Raw genomic sequence first — 22,369 nt, 5'->3', positions numbered from 1 at the left:
AAATGCGCTCAAAAGCCGTCTTCTGAGTGATCGTTGTGTGTAACTACGCTGACATCGTTCAGTTTTCGTTAAGCAATTGTTGATCGTTATCATTCAGCATGCTTTTCAACTGTGTTCTTCATACTCCACACGGAGCGCACAGCTGTATACCAGCTGAGCGCTCCGTAAAAGGCCGGGATATGAAGAACACAGCGGTCCAGCTGTGTTCTTCATACCCGCTCGGAGCACTCGGCTGTATAACAGCCGGGCGCTCCGAGCAGAGAACAGCTGGATGCAGAAGACAAGCGGCCCCGCTTGTCTTCTGCATACCCCGCTCGGAGTGCAAGGTGATAGCTCAATGTTTGAGCGATCACCTTGCGCTGTAAAGGCACACCCTTTTGAGTGATAATTGTTGTGTCTAAACCAGGCTTTAGGAATGACTCAATCCCTACTCTCTCCACAAACTCCCTTCAACAGCAATAAAGGGGGGACAGTGGAATTCCCTACCAGTAAGTAGGGGGCTCTGTTATAGACTTTGCATTGTGGGCCTAGGAGCTTCTTTCTAGGAGCCTTTTTGGCTACCAATTGGAGCTCAGTGGCTCATATTTTTGGGCTCTTTGAGTGGACTGATTTTACAGATTGAGTTTTTACACCGTTAATCAGGGGCGGACATACTGTAATATATGTGCAGCTTCACATAGGCAATTTAGTCAAAAGGGCCCACTACCACCCTTGGCTCACAATTAATGGTGGATTGCAGTTATTAAAGAGGAGATCTATAAAAACTACCTTGGTCATGACGAATAAGTTCTTGGTGATGAAGTAGCCCTACTGTTCTACCACAGGAGCCCTCTACTGTCTATGCCCCCCACACTTTTTAGTAGGGTTTTCCCACTAATAGGATTTATGATATATCAATCAATTATGTCATAAATGTATGATGGGTGAGGACGAGGGCATACATAGAATTCATGTTGGTCCCATGCTAGTGTCTCCTCTGTGGCCCCGCAAAGTAATAGTGCCCCCTATGTGCCCCTTAAAGTAATAGTGTTTCATTTGTGGCCCCTCAAAGCAACATTGTCCCCTCTGTGGCCCTACAAAGTTATAATGCATCTTCTGTAGCCTTTCAAAGTTATATTGCCCCTTCTGTAGCTCCTCGAAGTTATAGTGGCTCCTCTGTGCTCCTTGCATCCCCCAAATGCACAACTTCCTGCAGAGAAGAGCCTGACTCCTCTCTGTCTCATTAATGTATTGATTGGAGACGGGAGAAGTTAGACCGCATGACTTTTGGCAGTAATATGAGTTTTGGAGGGGGCCTGGAAAGTCATCTGGTGGTTTGGGGGCAAGCATTTAGCCCTGGTCCCCCCTGATTGACAGGCCCCATAGCAGCCACATGGTCTGCTACTATTGTCACTGGGTGTGGACATGACCATGGATCCTGTAACATTTGCCAAATGTTGGGGCTGTAGCTAGATCCTTAGCGTCATACCCTTTCTGCTCCAGTTGGCTGCACGTGGCTTGTCTCAGGAGACATCAAGTCAGTCCATTATAGACTGAGTCAACTAGCTCTCTCCCAAGAACAGCTGAGTGCAGCTACCAGATGCCTGAGTGGCATAGCAAGCCTTTTACATAAGATAAAGGTAAAGATGGGCTAGGTTGAAAAAAGCAATGTAATTTTGGGTTAAATTTACAGAAATCCTCTATAGCTAAACTCAGCAGCAGAAATCTCCCATCTTAATAGCTTGCTACAATGTATCAGTGTTACCTAAATCGAATACAAATATATCAAACTATTTACTGTAGATTACACATTGGGGCCCCGAATTGCATTTACAATTTAGCAGTGACGGAACATCTGTAAAACACCCAAACGTCAGGTCCCTTAGACTTAAAGAAAAACCCCTAGCTTCTAGCCTCTCAATGTTACAAGAAATGTATATGCATGTATGGACAATTGACTCCAGATGTTTTGCTTTCTTCCGATAACACAATAAAAGTTACTTAAAAAGTTTTATGGACTAAACAAACTTCTTCTAGTTCAAAGTTGATTAGGACGGCTCCTTGTTGAATGCGGGACTTTACTGTACAGCTATAGGATCAAAGGTTGGGAAGCAGTATGTTATGGTTGACCAAGTGCTAGTTATGAGCTTGTGACTACTGTAGCCCCATGCACCCCTTGTCTATTACATCATAAATGTCTTTACAAACTAGTGCCTTCCCCTCCAGATCAAAGGAAGCTTTCTACGACCAAAGTCAAACCCTGGCAGATGAGATCCCAGTCAAAAGGGTTGTCCAGTTTATAAAACCCATTTTCATATATCCTATTAGGAAATTCTGAGTTAATAGAGGGGTCCTCTATTTGTGATCCCCATCTGTTGACCAGAGTGGAGAGCGGCTACAAAGAGTATCCCTTCCTCTGGAGACCTGCCTTATCCTGTATTACACAGACAAACCCTTGATATGAATGGGCATTGTGCAATTCGTCATTTCCCATGTGGTGGCGCTGCAGGGAAACTGAACACTTATTGATTATTAGAGGTGCAGAGGATCATTGGGGGTCACAGAAGGAAGATAATTATAGTCCAAATTGGACAGCCCTTCTAATGCATAGCGGCAGACAGTTTTGCATACGTGTTGATTATCAATTATCATGGAAGGATCAAAAAAGAATTACTTGGACATATCTTTGCTGATTATCCATTATTTACATAATGTCAATATTTTCTGCAGAGCACTTCAGGGTATTTATCCCATTAGAACCCTACAGACAACACGTCTTTTTACTGACCTCATTAATCGGCTTTAAGCTGCACATATATCTTTTAGATGTGGTGGCTCGGATGACTACTGACAATCAGGCTCCTTCGAAAAACTGCCGGGAGCAGAGAAACCTCAGATTCTAGCAGTTTAACACCGCTACATGCCACAATCAGAAGAAACTGCAGCACATAAGGAGATGACAGAGGTAAGGGGGTCCTATTGTCTTCTATCTCCTACCTCACAATGTGATCACAAAGTACCAAGGGGTTCCCATGGCAAACAGAGGCCTGACAAAGACCTCTGTATCTGCCAAGTAACTCAGCCTAGTAGACCCTGCTTCTAGCAGGGTCTAATAGGCTTCTGTCATAGGCATAGTATAATGCACTGAAGAAGTAATGCTGCATAGAGATCCAACAAATAAGGGAGATGGAACAATACCTCTGCAGCGCCACCTATTGGAAGGCGGCATTGCCTGCAAGTCAATGTTAGGCTCTTTATACAAGCCTTGTAACATAAAGAGTCTAACATTGACTTGCAGGAATCCTGCCTTCCAATAGGTGGTGCTGCAGAGGTGGTGTATCTGCCTTATTTGCATATTACCCAGAGTCTCCTCACTCACCTTCTAGGTGCCCTCCCTAAGGTGAAAAGATAGCGTTCCTGACCCACAGAGATCAAATAATCACATCTTCAAGTACCTTGAGGGACTAGTGCCCCATTTGGATGGGATGACAGTCGGGTAAACGACTGCATGAATGCTGATATCGCCACTAAGGTCATTAGCACTTGTGTAGAGCATTTATGTATGAAGAGAACACAGCTGGATCGCAGGCTTCTCACTGGCTGCTCCCTCATCGCTTCATATTCCATGTGAAGCGCTGAGCAGGGAGTATTTGCACACTATGAGAATCCCACCATCCAGCAATGTTTTTTATGCTGACGACAAAAAGTGAATGAACAGTAAAGAATTTCTTTGCATTTACATGAGACCATTATCGCTCATTTTCGTTCATTTGAATGAATTTTGAGCGATAACTGTCCCATGTAAATGGCCCTTAAGAAACAGTGCAAAAAAAAAAAGTTCAATACAGTTTGTTTTTTTAAATCCAGTTTATAAAAATACACATTTTTCCCCACAAAAACCCTTTTTAAATGAATAGAATTCTGGTGTAAGGTGTACCTTTTTTGACACAGATCTATTTAGACAAATTTACTACTGATTTGCACCAAAAGAACAGTTATACCCACCGGCATACCGCCAGGGGTCCGATGGCTTTCTGCCCAGTTGCCCAGCTTTTGGATGGAAGAAAATAGCACTGCAAGTATTTTGAGCCTCATCTGTAATGGAACCTTTGACCAAAGGTTCCAACACAGATGTGAAACCAACCTTACATCAGCCTGGTCAATCAAAATACTAACGACCACCTGTCCGTGCGTGAGTGAGTGAATTATATGTTCTGCCCCTAATCACATGATGGTGATGTCATCACAGGTCCTGTATGCACACGGCTGCTGTCCGGCTAGGTGGTCGTTAGTATTCCATAGCAACTAAGGCTGCAGGGGGTTTGCAGGGGATGTAGTCCGGTCATAATCTACACAGGCATAAAGGACCTGTGATGACCTCACCATCATGTGATCAGGGGCGGAGCATGTAACTTACTCACTCGGGATGAAGGACCTGTGAAGATGTCATGGTCTTGTAATCAGGGGAGGTGCATGATGGTGACACCATAACAGGACCTTCATCCCGAGTGCTGTGCTGCTTGTGATCCCTGTGGTGTGGGATGCAGAATGTATGTAGCAGTGCTGTATGTGATGTGCATGTAGCAGAGTTGTGTGCATGTGATGTGCATGTAGCAGAGCTGTGTGGCGCATTGCAGCACTAGAAACACTGGTGCTATAATTTCCTAATAATTAGTAGTCTCACTATATACAGAAGATGTACATGCATCTCACTGTATATAGTCATATGGACCATGCTGGTATAACCTGAGTATCACCGGTATATAATTGCACACTCTCCACAAAATTAAAAAATAAATAAAAAACCTGCATGTGGTTTTTAATAGTGTACGCAGTTTCTTGTTGTGTTTTTTTAATTGTGGTCCCGTAGAGATCAATGATTTCGATTTGTCCTGTTATAAGGCTGTAATTATAAGTATGAGGGGACAAAACCACGCTCATCTGAATCCACTACAAGGCCGGGCTCACCTGGTCGTATGCGTAAAATGTTGCGTGGGTAACACAGTGTTTTACCACTATGGAGCCGCCAGTGACCCGACATATCGGCGTGTATGGCTGCAAAATTGTACTGCGCATGAAAGCGTATGGCACGCATGCTGATGTGCGCACTCCACCTGTTTTTTGTTTATATTTCCCACACCTCGCTTCGTAATGGCACACATATACGCTGCCAATACACAATATAGTTGGGTGTGGGCAGCGTTTATTACACGCGCATAGAGAATAATGGTCTCTTGTGTGTAATACATCGCAAAATAGAACATTCTTTTTTGCGCTTGCGTATTACACAAGTCTTACTTGCAAATGTGAGTGGAACTGTATATGCCAATGTATTTGATTGCCTGCGAGTTACCGCATATAACAAGCACATATAGCGCATGTACAGTATAATATACAGTAATCATACGTTCATGTGAGCCCAGCCTAAGGGCCTACAAACAAGTTTTCATGCAGAGCAGGAAATGAGTCATTTTTGGAAACTTTATGAAAGGGGCTAAATCATGTTTGTACATTTATTTAAAGCTGTATGCAGAACGGTTTAGGTATGGGTACCGGTACAGGTGGGAGGAGGTGGAAGGGCCCGGGCTGAACCTTTGCCCCCGGGCACATGAGCCTTTACTTAAGCCCCTGGTTATACCTCAAAAGTGTCTAGAAAAGGGAATGGGGTTAGAATGGAGTGAGGTTTTTAGTGATATCTGTGACTTACAACTTATTAAAAAGTTGCAAAACTTGTTACAATGTCACTCCTATAGCCAGGGGGGTGTACAAAGTGACTCCACATCTCCAGACATATTTAAAGAGACGATAATTTTATAACCCTTGTGCAACATGTGATAATTTGTTTCATCTTTAAACTAGAGAAGGGAAGAAAAGTTATCAGAAAAGTGGCATCAAACATTCCCCTGATCATAAGTGAAATATATTAGTTCTGTACTGGTTTTTAGGTTGTGTTCAGTACTAGTCTGCATGCCGTCAGGTTAAAGGGGTTTTACCACTAAAGACTTTTATCCCCTATGCACAGGATAGGGGATCAATGTCTGATCCCTATGGATCCAAACTCTGGCTCCTTGAGTGCTGTGGCTCAGCCAATCAATGCAGCGCTCAAGAACGAATCACAGGCATCGCTTCTTGGAGGCGGTATTTATGAATCCTGCAACCAGGAAGTGATTCTGTGTGGCCGGCCAAGGACTGCAGGAACCGCATCGGGGCTCTGGAGAGCAGCGGGAAGGACCTGGACCGAGCCTGCTAGGTAAGTAAAATATAACATTCCCTGAAAATAAGCCCTACCGCCTCTTTTGAGACACAAATCTATATAAGACAGTGTCTTATTTTCCAGGAAACACGGTATTTATGTTTCCTATTATCAGTAATATTTTAAAAATGTATACGTCGAGCTTACCTTTGAATGTGGGATATAAAAGTGTGGCTTCAAAGCTTTTCTATGCCACAAAAAAAGTAAGCAAACATAAGAGAGGTCAAACGTAGTCAAACATTTGAACTATAATTTGACCGATTCTAATCTACAGTTTCGTCAAGCAATATGTTTTAATATCTTTTTTTGTATCAAAACGTATGTGTTCAGTAGATAGCTAAAACATGATGTGAGAAGCCCCTTAAAGGGTTCACCAGGAATAGAAAAAATGGCTGCCATCTGGGCAGACTGTGAGGAACCTGTCCTAGAATGTCACGAGGACAGGTTCAATTCAGGTTCTAGACAGGATGGGAAAAGCCCCAGTTGGGGTTGGAGCCTAAGGGTCCTTTTATATGCAGAGGTTAATAGCTGGAATAAGCTAATGATGGCCGAGTCGCTTGCTTACACTAACAGATAATCATTTAAATGATTATGAGGTGCACAGGAATGAACAGTACAGTGTTGGCTTCCGACCCCCATCTGCACCCTTGCTCCCTCCTCTCTAAAGTTTCATTAAACCCGTCCTAGTAACACTCAAGGACAGGTTTCTCACAGGCTTCCCAGTTGGCCGCCATTTTTTTGGTTCCCCTATAAAGGGCTGTTCACATCACATGTTAGCCATGCATAGAACATATGCAAGTGAAGTGAGAGGTGTAACATCTGCTCTTTTTGGTACAAATCAGTAGTACCGCGTTTCCCCGAAAATAAGACAGTGTCTTATATTAATTTTTGTTCAAAAAGGTTTAACTTTTTTACATGTATAGCTGCCTGGACACTATTTAAATTGACTTTTTAAATTAACTGTTAGCAGGGCTTAATTTTGGAGTAGGGCTTATATTTCAAGCATCCTCAAAAAGCCTGAAAATCATTTTGCATCCTCAAAAATTCTGGAAAATCATGCTATGTCTTATTTTCAGGGTATGTCTTATTTTCAGGGAAACAGGGTATATTTGGCTAAATTGATTTGCACCAAAAAAAATACATCCTCTAACACCAGACGTCTGACACAGCACCGGTAATACATGTACCCCATCCTCCTTGCTCCAGCCAGAATGGATATTTTTAAGTTGAAGCAATTGAAATTAAGTAAAGTGTACCATGCGACTCACAGAGCACATTTACTGGAGCACTCCGGCATCGGCTGAAGGTCGTGCGCAATCGTCATTTTATCAGAATTGTCTGCTACATCTTGTGACACCCTGACTTTACCTAAAAATGTTCCTATAGGCAAGTAAACAGGGAAATAATGTATATTATTATTCAGGAGAACATGCAGCTTCCTTACAAAGGTCACTCTCATTAGAAACCGCTGTAACGTTTAAGAGATTTACAGCAGAAGTTTCTTGGAAGTAAAATTACAGAGTGGAGAAGTTTTATAACTTCATCCCAATGTGCGACCCGATCAGTTAATACCAGATCAGAGAGAAAGGTTCAGTCCAAAGGCCTAGCATGACCTAAATATCAGATGGGAACGGTCATTGTTTAGTAAAAGCGACTACGCTCATTATCCGAATATGTCATTGCTCTTAATACAACATGGATGGACATTGTGAGCAAATTGTTTTTAAGGTGGAATGACTGTTGTGCAATGACAAAGCAGTAAAGTTTGCCTATGGGCTCAGTCACACGGGCGCCAATCCGCCCGTGCTTCTGCACGATGAAACGGCCGCACGGCGTGCACACAACTCTCTGCATGACCGACTCCATTGACGGCCATGTGTTCTTTCTTCCGGCCGGTGCGGAGAGTCGTCCTGCAGTGCGTCCGTCTTATCGTGCAGGAACACGTGCGGATCGGCGTGTGACTGAGCCCTAAGGGTACATCCAGATGTAGTGTATACACCAGATTCTTTCCACTGCGGATATACATGTAGAAAACAAATAGGGTATTATAGTACAAGCAAAGTGGATTATTTAACCACTTCCTGCTATATGATGTACATTTACGTTATGCAGCATCCTGGTATGTATAAAGAGAGATCGCGGGATAATCAGCTGTGCGGCGGATTGCGGCTATTAACCCTTTAAATGCCTCTGTCAATTCTGACAGCGGCATTTAAATCCCCCCGAACTATGTCTGGGAGTCCCATATGGCACCCCAGGGTGAGATCGCACAGAGCTGTGCGGTTGTCATGGCAGCTGGGGTCCTCCTGAAAGGCCCTAGGGCTTTCTAGGCAGGCTGCCTATCAAGCCATACCCGTGGGGAGGCTTGATAGACTGCCTGTCAGTATGATGTAATGCTATAGTGATACTGCAGGAGCGATCAAAGCATCGCTAGTTTTGGTCCCCTAGTAAGGGGGGGGGGCTAAAAAAAAGTTAAAATCAGATCATAAAAGTTGAAAAAAAAAGTAATAAAGTTTAAATCACCCCCTTTTGACACATCTAAAATTAAAAAAAATCTAAATTCTAAAGCAAAATACATATTTGGTATTGCCCTGTCTGTAAAAGTCTCATCTTTTAAAGTAGTGCATTATTTACCACGCACAGTGAACGTCATCCGTAAAAAAGAAAAAAAAGAACGTCAGAAATGCACTTTTTCAGTCACCCTGTCTCTCAGAAAAAATGCAATAAAAAGCGAACAAAAAGTCGTATGCACTCCAGAATGGTACCAACATAAACTACAGGATATCCCGCAAAAAACGAGTCGTTGCACAACTACACCGACAGAAAAATAAAAAAAGATATTTCGCGCAGAAGAAGGCGGCAGAAACTAATTTTAAAAAAATGTAATGTTTTTGAAAAAAATAAAAGTAGTACAGAAAAAAACAACTATACAAGTTTGGTATCGTAGTAATTGTACTGACCCATAGAATAAAGTTATCGTGTCGTTTTTGTTGCAGTTTGTGTGCCGCAGAAACAAGACGCACTGAAAGATGGCAAAATGTGTTTTTTTTTCATTTATCTCGACCTAGAATTTTAAAAAAGTTTTTCAGTGCATTATATGGTACATAAAATAGCACCATTGAAAAATACAACTCGTCCTGCAAAAAACAAGCCCTCATACAGCGACGTCGATGGATGAATAAAGGAGTAACATTTTTTAAAAGGGGGGAGGAAAAAAAGGGCTGCGTCATGAAGGGGTTAAAAATGTTTTATTTACATAAGAAAAAAATCTGCAGCGTAAATTGATCAGTGGTGTAGATTTTAAAACTGCAGTATGTCAATTTATGCAGCAAATAATTTTCACTCCTTCAAATGTGTTGAAATCAGCTGTAAAGTTCTGGCCAGTGTGCATTAAGACGCACTATTTCTGGCGATTATATGACTATTATACTGCATTTTCCCCCATTGTTCCCTGTCTGCTGGGAGTACATCTGATTCTGCTTCCTCTCAAGACTGATTAGAGATGTGGCAACTCTGTCCTATCCCATCTCCCCTCTTTCTCTGCCTGGTTTCCCTCCCATAACTTCCCATCCCTATGACCGTCAGCACCCCCTCTTCTACCTCCCCAGTTTCATAAATTCTTTGTTAAAGTCTCAAAAATCCTTGTTTATCTAACAAGCGTTAATATTTCGAAATGTTGAAAACTAGATCACCATGACTAAGTTAGTTAATATGTGCAACTTTTGTATGCTTATGACATGTACCATTATCCTTGAATAAACATTTATTGAAACAAAAAGACTGATTAGAGGAGCCTGGCCACTGTGCTGTGTTCTATAGACTGTACACAGAGAACTGCAGATCCTGCTCTCTAACTGTCTGTAACACAGACATAACATATAGTACAGTGTACAGCAAGAGCGAGCAGTGGAGATCTGATTTCTGTAGCTATAATACAGTAAAAGTGCATGAGAAATGCTCCTAAAAGCTCAAACGTTGCATTTTTTACATGTTCCTATTACAATAAAATATGCCACAATGTGATGCTGACATTGGGGGGGGGGGGGTTGTACTAAGAGGATTGAGGTGGATCAACTTGTTTTGATGTTTATTGCATTCCAGTGTGGAATCAAGAAGGGGTATTTCAGTGCTGTTTCATTTACAAAAGCCTGCTCAGCCACCATCTGTAACACAGAAACATAAAATGTAGTGCAGTGAATAGCAAGAGTGAGCAGTGGAGATGTGATTTTTGTAGCTTAAACACAGTAAAAAAGTGACTTACCATTAGTTTGCAGGGAATATCCGTGTGAGTCTCTCTTTCCCTCTTTCCACCTCCCCTCTGCTCTGCTGTCTATACATTTCATTGAGAATGATGACTCATTCTTCAGACTCACCTGTTTTCTAATGTCTCTGCCTCTCCTGTCAATCAATTGAAAGCAGGCAGTGCACAGCAAGCTAGGAAGAAGGGAAACCAAAAGTGGCTAGCACTTTAGCAGAATCTTTTACCATAAAAGCAGCATTTTATGTAAATAAAGTATAATTCACTTATCTTAATTATCACACTGGCTATCATATAAGCACAGGTTGCTTGAAAAGTTAGTGACCATTTAAGAAGGCTCAATGTTACAAAGTCTAACTTGGTGACAGATCTTCCTTAAAGGGGTTGTCTCGCGCCGAAACAGGGTTTTTTTTTTTCCCCATAGGCCCCTTGTTCGGCGCAGGACAACCCCAAGGGATGTGTTTAAAAAAAAAAAAATTATTACTTACCCGAATCCCCGCTCTGCGACGTCTTCCTTCTTCCTACTTCTTCCTTCACCAAGATGGCCGCCTGGATCTTCACCCACGATGCACTGTGGGTCTTCTCCCATGGTGCATCGTGGGCTCTGTGCGGTCCATTGCCGATTCCAGCCTCCTGATTGGCTGGAATCGGCACACGTGATGGGGCGGAGCTACGATGACCAGCTCTCCGGCACGAGCGACCCCATTCACCAGGAGGAAGACCGCACAGCGCAAGCGCGTCTAAAAAAGCAAGAAGACATCAGAATTAGATGGATCCATGGCTACGGGGACGCTAGCAACGGAGCAGGTAAGTGAATAACTTCTGTATGGCTCATATTTAATGCACGATGTATATTACAAAGTGCATTAATATGGCCATACAGAAGTGTATAACCCCACTTGCTGCCGTGAGACAACCCCTTTAATTTACTTAGAAACTATTTTGCATTACAGAGACATTCTTGAAGATTTCTATTTTTCAAAAACATCATCCTAGATCTCCTTTAAGCCTCTAAAGGCCCTTTTACACGTTCTGATTGTTCAAAACCACGTGTTTCTGCGGGGTTTTGAACGATAATCGTCCCGTGTGAAACCATGCAAAAACTGAATGACTGGATGAGAGTCGTCCAGTCATTCAGCTTTAAGCAGCTTAAAAACCAAACAACCATTGTTTGGTGTAAACAGCAGCCGTTCAGTACTGAACGACCGCTGTTTACAGTGAATGGAGAGGGGCGGGGGAGAGCAAGGAGAGAACTCTCCTCCAGCCTCCCTGCTGGACGCTCTGTGGGCGATCCAGCGATACTCACTCCTGTGCAACAGCACGGGAGCGAGTATACATGAAGATAAGTGTTGGGCATCATTTGCCTGACACTTGTTACGTGTAAAAGGTAAACCGCCCGCGAATCATGCCATCTGAAGCATTCCATAGCATTGCTATGGAAAGCGCCGGCCCCGTGTCCACGAGTGGAGAATCATTGGGATTCTCCACTCGCGGACAGCAATTCGCAGCATGCTGCGAACTGCCCCGATTCTCCGCGGTCAGCCTATCAGAATAGGCTGACCGTGGAGATCTGTCTTCTGGCTCCTGCCGCAACGTCCGTGGACAGGGAGCCTTAATCTGCAGTTCAATCTGTGACAAAATTTTACAAAATTTCAATAAAAATCTTTGGAAGTAAAAAAAGACACATGAACTTTGTACTATCGGTCAGTGCGCTAACAATGATACCACATTTTTTCTTCAATACAGACTAGTTTCCGTTGCCATATTCTAAGATCCATAACTTTCACTCTTTTGTTGATTGGGCTGTGTGAAGCCTCATTTTTGCTGAGTCAGCTATAGTTTTTATTATTACCATTTTGGGTGCATATGTCTATTTGATCCCTTTTTATTCACATTTTTGGGACCCTTGGTTTTTAAAAAAAGCGCAATTCTGGCATTCCATCCTTTTTGGGTTTTATTAATGTCCTTTAGGCCTTAGTCACACGGGCGTTTTTTCACGCGATTTGCGCATCGCATGACGGATGCGCATGCGCAAATCGCGTGACCGGCGCCGAAAAATCGGCCCAAAAATCGCCCGAAAATCTGCTCCTAGCCGCGTTTCATTAGAAACAGGCCGGAGCTGTCCAGCGCATTGCATTCAATGGAGACGGCAATACAGCGGCTCCATTGAATGCAAGCGCTGCGGGCGAGTGTGGGATGAATTGTCGGGAAGGGGTTAAATATATAACCCCTTCCCTGCAATGCATCCTGAAAAGTGAAAAAATAAAAAAAATGTATGTACTTACCTGCTCCCGGCAGCTGGAGATCCCGGCGGCCGGCCTGCAGTGGGTATGAAGGGGGTGTGACTCAGGCTTGCCCCTGATTGGCTCAGCGCTGAGCCAATCAGAAGCAAGTCTCAGTCACACCCATTCATGAATTCATGAATGGGTGTGACTGAGATCAGCCTCTGATTGGCTCAGGCTGAGCCAATCAGGGGCAAGCCTGAGTCACACCCCCTTCACACCCACTGCAGGACGGCCGTGGGGATCTCAGGCTGCCGGGAGCAGGTGAGTACATCCTTTTTTTTTATTTTTTCACTTTTCAGGATGCATTGCAGGGAAGGGGTTATATATTTAACCCCTTCCCGACAATTAACCCCGCGCACGCCGGCAGCCCATTGCTTTCAATGGAGCGGCTGTATTGCCGCTCCATTGAATTCAATGGGCAAACATCGTTCTTCTCTGCCACAGCTGTTCCAGCTGTGGCAGAGAAGAATGATTTGTCTTCTATATGTTCTCAATGGGGTCGGCGCTGCTGCCGCCGGCCCCATTGAGCGCATATAGAGAAGAGAACAGGAATCGCAGATCGCAGATAGGTGCGATCTGCGATTTCTGTTCTCTAATTTATCGGACGAGTGCATAAAAAGCGCTCATGTGTCCGATACCATTGCAAAGCAATGGTTTTAAAAAATCGCCGGACGCATGCGCATGCGCAAATCGCGGCAATAAACGCCCGTGTGACTGAGCCCTCACTGTGCAGGATAAATATTGTGAACTTTTAACAATTTGGACTTTCATATACATGGCAATACCAAATATGTGGGGCTTTTTAATAGTTTTTTCTTTTATAGGAAAAATGTTTTGACTTTTTATATTTAATTTTTGTTTTACTGCTAAACAAACAATTACATTTTTTAGACACTTTTATTTAGTCCCCATAGTGGACTTGAATTTGCGATCATTTGATTTCTGTACTATATACTGCAATACATCAGTATTGCAGAATATAGCGATTTTGGATGTTGCCTTTCAAGTCGTGCCTTAAGGCCCATTTACATGGAGCGATGATCACTCAAAAATCGCTAAAAAGCGATCGTTTAAGCGATAATCGTTGCGTCTAAACGTGCACTGGTAGCTGATCGTTAAATTCAGTCCAACCTAAAAATTGTCCTTCAGCCTTATCAGCAGTTCTCCACGGGTAGTGCTGACGGAGAACAAAGGAACTGAATGCAGATCAGATCCCTTGGGCTATTAACTGCATTCAGCGAAGGCTTCATTTGCACACTTAATTGCTTTTAAGTAGCTAATTAATAGTTTATGCAAAATGATCGCTCAAAGCTGTCACTCACACTGTCGTTTGAGCGATCTTTGAGCGATCATCGCTCCGTGTAAATGGGCCTTCAGACAGGGCTTGAGAGGCATCTATTCAGGGCAGCCATTGAAACCTTCAGTAGTCTCTGGACTGCAATACTAGCCCATTAATACCCTCCATCTCACTACGGGTCCGATGGGGTGCAGGAAAGGGTCCCCCTTCCTTTGGCTGACTGTTAGACACGTGGTCAGCTTTCACCGCAGCGCCTAAATGGTAAACTACCATAATCAGAATTAACTCTGCTTGTGGCAGTTACTGGTGGCTGAACAGCTGATAGCTGCCAGGCATGGAAAAGACTTGGCTTCCGAGCCCGCCTCATACACACTTCAGGACTGCAGGGGGTTTATAGTCATTCGACAGTCCTGAAGTGGTTAAATAAAGACTCTATTTTTTTTTTTTTCTTAATCTCAAAAAAGTGAAAACTTCTCAGCAGTAAATAAGTCGGATTCATCTTGCAGCATCTTGGAGGCAGATTTTTTTTACAAGTTAGTTACAAGCTGTTTCCATGAACCATCATGCACTCAGTGGCTCACATAGCAGAGACTACAGAGCCGCCTGATCGTCACTAATAGGACATGTTCGAGCAGTCTGCTTCTGATTGAATGCATTTGTGCGTCCAAAAACTGTTACACGCTTGGCGGAATCTATGGGAATATATGAGCCGTCAATCAAGAAGTGTATTGGAATCTGCAGATACAAAATTATACTTCGGGCTGAATAACCATGTGGACACAATAACCTGGGCATCGGCTTGAGATGCCATTAGTGGCTGTTCTGGGATCATGGTCTTTCTCTTAATTTTCACTCATTATTTCTATCCTCTGCTAATGATCATAAGTTCTCGTTTGCCAATGCTTTGAGGCATAATACTAAATTGAATTATGTTATTTCAAGCTGTACAAATGGAGAAGGGTTAAAGAATCTCCTTTAGACTTCCAAATTGCATTCAGGCTAGGCCAAGTTCAAAAATGAGGTCACATAACTGCTCTAATGACCATGTTTTTTTTTCATGTTCTTGACTTTTTAGTACTCAGCTGTGAGTATGAGTAATTTATTATTTCATGCTTGAGATGTAGTTACTTCTAGATATTTCCATGTTATAAAAGAGCCATTACAGTTATTCAGGGACTATAATGATGGCAGAAGTGTAAAGGGGCACTAACTTTTCATACAACGTTTGCTCATCTAATAGTCTATGTGTGTCTTACCAATATTGTGATATTTTGTCATTTTACCACTGTAAATCAAGGCTGAAGTGGTTGCTACTAGGGGTCTCCCTTCGAGCCCCTCTGCAATCCACTGTCTGTTGTTAGGTATTGAGCTTCTGTAGTAACTGGGACGCTGGGATGTTTTCTTATGGTCCATTTACACAAAATCGTGGAGTGTAAATGCACAGAAATCGCTCACTTTTCGTTCACAGGTTTTTAAGTTGCCTTTTCAATCAGCTTAAAAACATTGCTGAATCACGGGCTTGTAGTTCTATGTAAATGCCCCTCAGCTTCACATAGAAGGTGAAGTACTAAGTGAGAAGCCAGTGAGAAGTCCGCGATGCAGCGGTGAAGTCTGTCAGTGTAAATGCTCTGCACAAGCGCTAAAGACCTTAGCAGTGACATCAGCGCTCATGTAGTCGTTTACCCGACTATTGGTCCATGTAAAAGGGCAATTGGCTGTCAACACAGGCTGACAGATCTGCAGGCACTGTGCAAACAATCTCCAAATTCTCTGCCTTTTCAGCTGTTATAGTATGTGTGTGCTAGTTATTTTTGGTTTGCTAATCATTTGGTCAGAATGTCTCTGAATGCCCAATCCTACAATCATCCTCAGAGTGGCAGACATTCAGATAGAGCCTCCTTGCTGATTGGACCAGAGAAAGAGCAATGCAGCATGGAAAGTGAGGGAAAGGAAGTACAGAACAGTGAACTGCTGTCAGAAAGTGGCTTGTAATCAGCAGGCCAACAGAGAAACGGGGAAGACCATCTGAAAATTTAAACTTACAAACATGAAACAAGGTGTAAAATATGGCAAATGAGTGGATGAGGAGAACCTGATGTATTTTTGAAAACATGTTAAAAATTCAGATACATTTTAACAAACTTGGAGTACAAGTGGTACCCAATGGCAGTGCCATGATCAATTCATTATCAACCATTCGTACTGCTAATGATGGTTTATGAAGAGTTGTATTTACACTTGCGAAAAAAGTAAGTGACCCCTTTGGGATTACATGGGTTTCCTCATTGATTACTTAAAAACATGTGGCCTGATTGTTATCAAATTCCCAAACATAGAAAACCCCTTTAAGAAACACTATGCTTGTCCTTGGACCCTTTTAGTACCTAAGCTAACAATGCAGGTCCTCTGTAGAGGGGAGTCCTGCATAGGTTCACACCACGCAGTAACAAAGATGGGTCCAACAAGGGCTGCTTTAAGAGCCCATAACTATCATCCTGTTTCCATGCCCTTGATGGAGAGCCATGTTCATTTCACACCTGTACCCACAATCCCTAGAGGCAGGACTAGTTATGATCCCTACTTTGTCCAAATAATTTTAGGCTTTCTTCACAACCATTTCTTCTGTCACGTTAAGTAACAGATCATTTAATTATTTTATTTTCCCCGTGAGATTCAATGGGTAAGTGGCTGCTCTCGGCAATACATTGGTTTCTTTACAGCACCACATATAAACATGTACATAGTGGAGTGCTAGAAATGTCACCTCTAATAACTGAGTATGGCTCCTAGAGATAGACATCAATTTGCTTGTATGGGTTTAATAAAGAAAGAACAGGCAATCGCTTGCTCGACTGCGTACAATAGATAACAAATATTAGCCGCTGCGCTGCTCCGCTGTCTATAATCTGATGGTGGAGGATTAACGTCAGGTATAATAGTGGCGCACATAAATGTACATTGAACAGTTCACTGACTGCACCAGGGACACTCTGAACCCTCTGCAACCAGTTATGTGATGTGACCTTCATGTCAATTTCATTTTACCATCACTGACTCATGTCAATATCCCATCAGAGCAGATGATGATTCTTTGATAAAGGGGATTTATATATTCATTTCCTATCTATCTATCTCATATCTATCTATCTATCTATCTATCTACCTATCTCCTATCTATCTATCTATCTATCTATCTCATATCTATCTATCTATCTATCTATCTATCTATCTATCTATCTATCTATCTATCTGTCTATCTTATAGCTATCTATCTCATATCTATCTATCTATCTATCTCATATCTATCTATCTATCTCACATCTATCTATCTACCTATCTCCTATCTATCTATCTATCTATCTATCTATCTATCTCATATCTATCATCACATATCTATCTATCTCACATCTATCTAGCTATCTAATATCTATCTATCTATCTATCTCATATCTACCTATCATCACATATCTATCTATCTATCTATCTATCTATCTATCTAATATCTATCTCATATCTATCTATCTATCTATCTAATATCTATCTATCTATCTCATATCTATCTATCTCATATCTATCTATCTAATATCTATCTATTTCATATCTATCTATCTATCTATCTATCTCATATCTATCATCACATATCTATCTATCTCATATCTATCTATCTAGCTCATATCTATCTATCTAATATCTATCATCACATATCTATCTATCTATCTAATATCTATCTATCTATCTCATATCTATCTAATATCTATCTATCTCATATCTATCTATCTATCTATCTATCTATCTATCTATCTATCTATCTATCTATCTCATATCTATCATCACATATCTATCTATCTCATATCTATCTATCTATCTATCTATCTATCTATCTATCTCATATCTATCTATCTCATATCTATCTATAGCTGATATGTAGCTATCACGAAAACTTTACAACTTTCAAATTTACTGTGGCACATTTTTTATTAAAGTTACCCTGCAGGCCTTGAAAAACAAACATGTCTGCAGCTCTTCTCTGACAGTGCATTACGGTAGTATGCATCACTAATCTAAGACACTATATATGCCCATGGGAGCAGCACTGGCCAATAAGAGTGACATGTAGTGTTTTAAGGCCGATTTACACGAGCAGATAATCGCTCAAGGACAGTTTGAGCGATTATTTTGCTTAAAAAATAATTGGTATTCAAGTAGCTTCTCAGCTACTTAAATGCCAATTATGTATGTAAATGAAGCCTTTGCTGAACACAGCTAATAGCCAGAGGCTATTCTCTGCCCTCAGATCCTTTGTTCTCCATGGGGGAAACAATGCTATCAGCGATGTAGTTTTACTACTCACCAAGCTCCCCATTCCCGCTCTGTGGAAGTTGACACCAGCGGACTCATCTCTACAGCTGGAGTGCACTTCCATAGGGCAAAGTGTGTGCGTGCGCAGCCTGCAGAGATGAGTCTGCTGCACATGCACACACTTCTCTCTCTGTGAGTACATGCATGTATAGCTGCATATAGAGTCTGCTGTGCATGCACACACACTTCTCTCTCTGTGAGTACATGCATGTATAGCTGCATATAGAGTCTGCTGTGCATGCACACACACTTCTCTCTCTGTGAGTGCACGCACATATAGCTGCAGAGATGAGTCTACTCTGCACCCACACAGTTCTCTGTGGGAGTGCATGCATAAAGCTGAATGCGGCCGCACAGAAACAAGGAGCCAGGTGAGTATGAAAACCACATCCTTGAATTCCTCAGAACCTAGCCTATGAGCATAAAAACTTAGCATATGCTGCTCGTAAGTAGTCACAGGTTTCCCTTTAACCCGTTTAGGACCAGGCACTGTAAATTTACAGCGTCTGGCCCCAGGCTTAAAGCCCAGCCGTATGTAAAATTACAGTGGGGATTTAAGCCTCCTGCTCTGCAATCAATCCTCTAGAGGAAGGATGGGTTGTCAGCTGTTAGTGACAGCTGATAACCCAGAGGAGAAGACAGGAGGGGTTTTTAACCCTTTCTGCCTTCACCTTCCCTGAGTACATAGCGCTTAATGAGCACTGTGTACTAAAAAAATGTGAAAGCGGAAGTGTAACTTCCACTACGTGAGCCCGGGGGTCATGTGACCGCCGGGATTTCCTGCTATAGCAGAGCTGCAGGGTCATAGTAGATCCTGACCAGCTCTGCCAGTGACTATAGTCACTACAGGAGATGTTTCTCTCTGTAACTGGGGCTCCTATGGATGCCCCAGCTGCAGTGGAAAAATGTAAAATTAAAAAAAAAGCAAAAACATGTACATGTCCCCCAGAGGTCTTATATGACATCATGGGGGACATATTAAAAAACACAAATACATACATCAGTACATAGAAATGACAGAATAGAACAACAATATAGACATAAGAAAGAAAATAACCCAAAGCCGACGCCAACCAAAACTGTCGCTTATGTGCCCTGTAAATCAAAACCATACATATTATATATCAAAAGGTCCGAAACAAAATGAGGATCACGTTTCTGTACTTTACTGTAAAAATACTAATTGAAAAAATAATAACTATAAATGTTAAAAAAATCTTTTTTTTACCCCCAATAAAACTAAAAAGCAGGAAAAATATATTTAGAAAATAGCCCTATATGTCACAGGAAAAAAACGCAGCAAAAATAATTTTGGTAGCGGAAGGAAAAAAATAGGGCAGTAAAACCACCACATGGGTAAAATCCCTAAAAAGTGTCTGGTCCTTAAGGTACAAAACAGCCTGGTCCTTAAGGGGTTAAGGACCCCTGGACACACACGGCAAAACTTAGAGCTTGTATGCCTCTTAATACATTTGTTACCCTTGGGGAAACTTAGACCGATATGTGAAATGCTCTTGTAAATAAATAACCCCCATTAAGCCTAAAGCTTTAAAATATCATTAAAGCACTAATTCTGATGTAAATCTGTTAATGCATTCTGGTTTTAGGACAATCCAAAAGGTGACAAATTTATTAAGAGGCATGTGCCTTTAAATAAAATTACCACAATTCACTCCAATCATCTTCTTCGTGCTGGCATGTCTTTCAATTTCTCACAATTTTCAAGATCTCTGCTGTCTGTCAGAAAAGAATTACTCTATCTTAAAACCAGTGGCTAAAGTTGTAATGAAATGTTCTGAAATGTTTAAATACACTTTCATCAGGCTTTATTAATGTACATGCACCAGAACTCTGGCATCAAAGAGTCACAATTCTGGCACATGTCATTTGGCGCAAAAAATTGCGACTTTATCATTTTACACCAAGTTTGTCAATTTGCTGGGAGGAAAAATGGGCAGGGCTTAGCAGAAGGGGGCGTGGCATCTTGGGCTCAGCAAATATACTCTAATTTATGCCAGAAGCTGGAGTGAAATATAGAGCAAATCTACACCAGCTCGTAGATTTGTCCATCTGTTACATGGAACGGACCTTAATAAATGACTGGAAACTTTTATAGTTTAAAGGCGATGATTGGTGGCTTCACCGCTGAGGTCCCCGCCAATTTCAAGAAAGGCGGTCCCATGTCCCCCTTTACGTGTCACTACAGCGATTGCTTCTCCCCCTGCAATAATGTCAAAATTAATGGAATGCTGGTCGAGCATGTGAGTCGATGCTCCATTCAGTCTCCTTTTCTCTGCAGGGGGTGCAGTAACCCCACAGCGAGCAGGACGGGGAATACGATACCCCCATTCTCGAGATTAGCAGGGGTCTTAGTGGTGTGACCCCCACTTATCAGTAAGCTCTCCCCTGTCCTGTGGATAGAAGATAACTTGTAATCTTGGTTCCACCCCATTCCGGCCTATTCACACAACTGTATTTAGGATACTTGCACCCCATGGACAGCACATGGCCCCATAATAGCCAATTAGGGTATTAACATGGTCATGGTTTGTGGTATAAAAAAAAATCTGTGTGCTTATTCTCCCCCATTTTCATTCATCCTTGTGCTACATTTTTTTTTTCAGTTCTGTATACATGGACCGAACATGGCGGCAGCCATATGAATAGGCCCCTACATCCAGAGACTGAAAACTTGCGCTGATGATGCTCAACTGATGCAGTGAGTTTTATGAGCAAGGAAACAATTAAAGATCAATTAATTACTTTTTATTAGAAAAAAGCTTAAACCAGCATAAAACGCGTTTCAAGGCCACGGCCCCTTCTTCAGTTTGGTTTCGGATGTGAGGAAGGAAAAGTTTCCTGGTGTTTTCAAAAGAGGGGAAGATAGTGAGGTGAAGCACAGAGGTAAATGGCAAGTGGGGCACAATCGTGCCTCCTAAGAAAGAGAACTTACCACCAGTGGGGGTATCAACGGTGTCGGGAAACAGAAGCTCTTCCGCTGAGAGTTGGATGGACTCTTAGTTTCCATTTTATTTGTTTCCCTGTTTTTTGTTGTCTTTTAACTCGTTCCGTATCTATGATATATATATTGTATACCACAGTGTTCTAACCCAGCTAAACTGAAGAAGAGGCCGTGGCCTCGAAACGCGTTCTTTGCTGCTCCTCAGCTTTTGTCCAATAAAAGAAACTATTTGCTCTTTAATCGTTACCTCACTTTTTGGAAAGCTCTGTCTTGTACCAGAATTTTAGCTACTTCTCATACTCCCCATAACCGCTTCCACTAATCACCAACCGTGTAAAATGCAGCATAGTGACAAGACTGAAGAAAAGTATTAAACGTCATGGACTATAGGAGCAACTCTATAGTAAAAGGAGGATATTGCAATGAGCAGTTAACCTGGTTCTTCTTTATTAACATTAAAAATGGGCAAGATTAATGCATTTCGGGCACAAAGCCCCTTCTTCAGAATGGGCTATGAAAAAGTGCAGCCCATTGCAACATCCTCTTATTATTATAAGGCCTCTTTCACACGACCGTATGCGTTTTTACGCTCGGCCATATGCGGTGGGAAAAAAAAAATCGCATGAAAAAAGAATAGTCGCGATCAAGACCCGATCTTAATTAGTGTATTATCGCCTGCTGCATAATGGCAAAAACATACGCTGCAGCGCGGAAAACCCTCGGTTACCAGAAATGCTCAAAATGACTATTAACGCATTAAACAAAGCCAGCTGTCTTCTTTTCCCAGTGCTAGATGCAGGTAAACTGCCTCCACCTTCCTTTCTTCAGCTCCCATAGGAGTTTATGGGATCTACCAGTGTACCTTGGCCAAAGATAGGGCAAGAACTATCTTTTCAAGCGCCGTATAAAATCGACATTAAAAATACTGAAATGGATAATTAGCCTAAATAGTTTCAGATTTTCTGTTTTGTGCAGG

The sequence above is a fragment of the Eleutherodactylus coqui genome, chromosome 12 (assembly GCF_035609145.1).
Source record: "Eleutherodactylus coqui strain aEleCoq1 chromosome 12, aEleCoq1.hap1, whole genome shotgun sequence".
Classification (NCBI taxonomy): Eukaryota; Metazoa; Chordata; class Amphibia; order Anura; family Eleutherodactylidae; genus Eleutherodactylus; species Eleutherodactylus coqui.
This window is presented reverse-complemented; position numbering follows the sequence as displayed.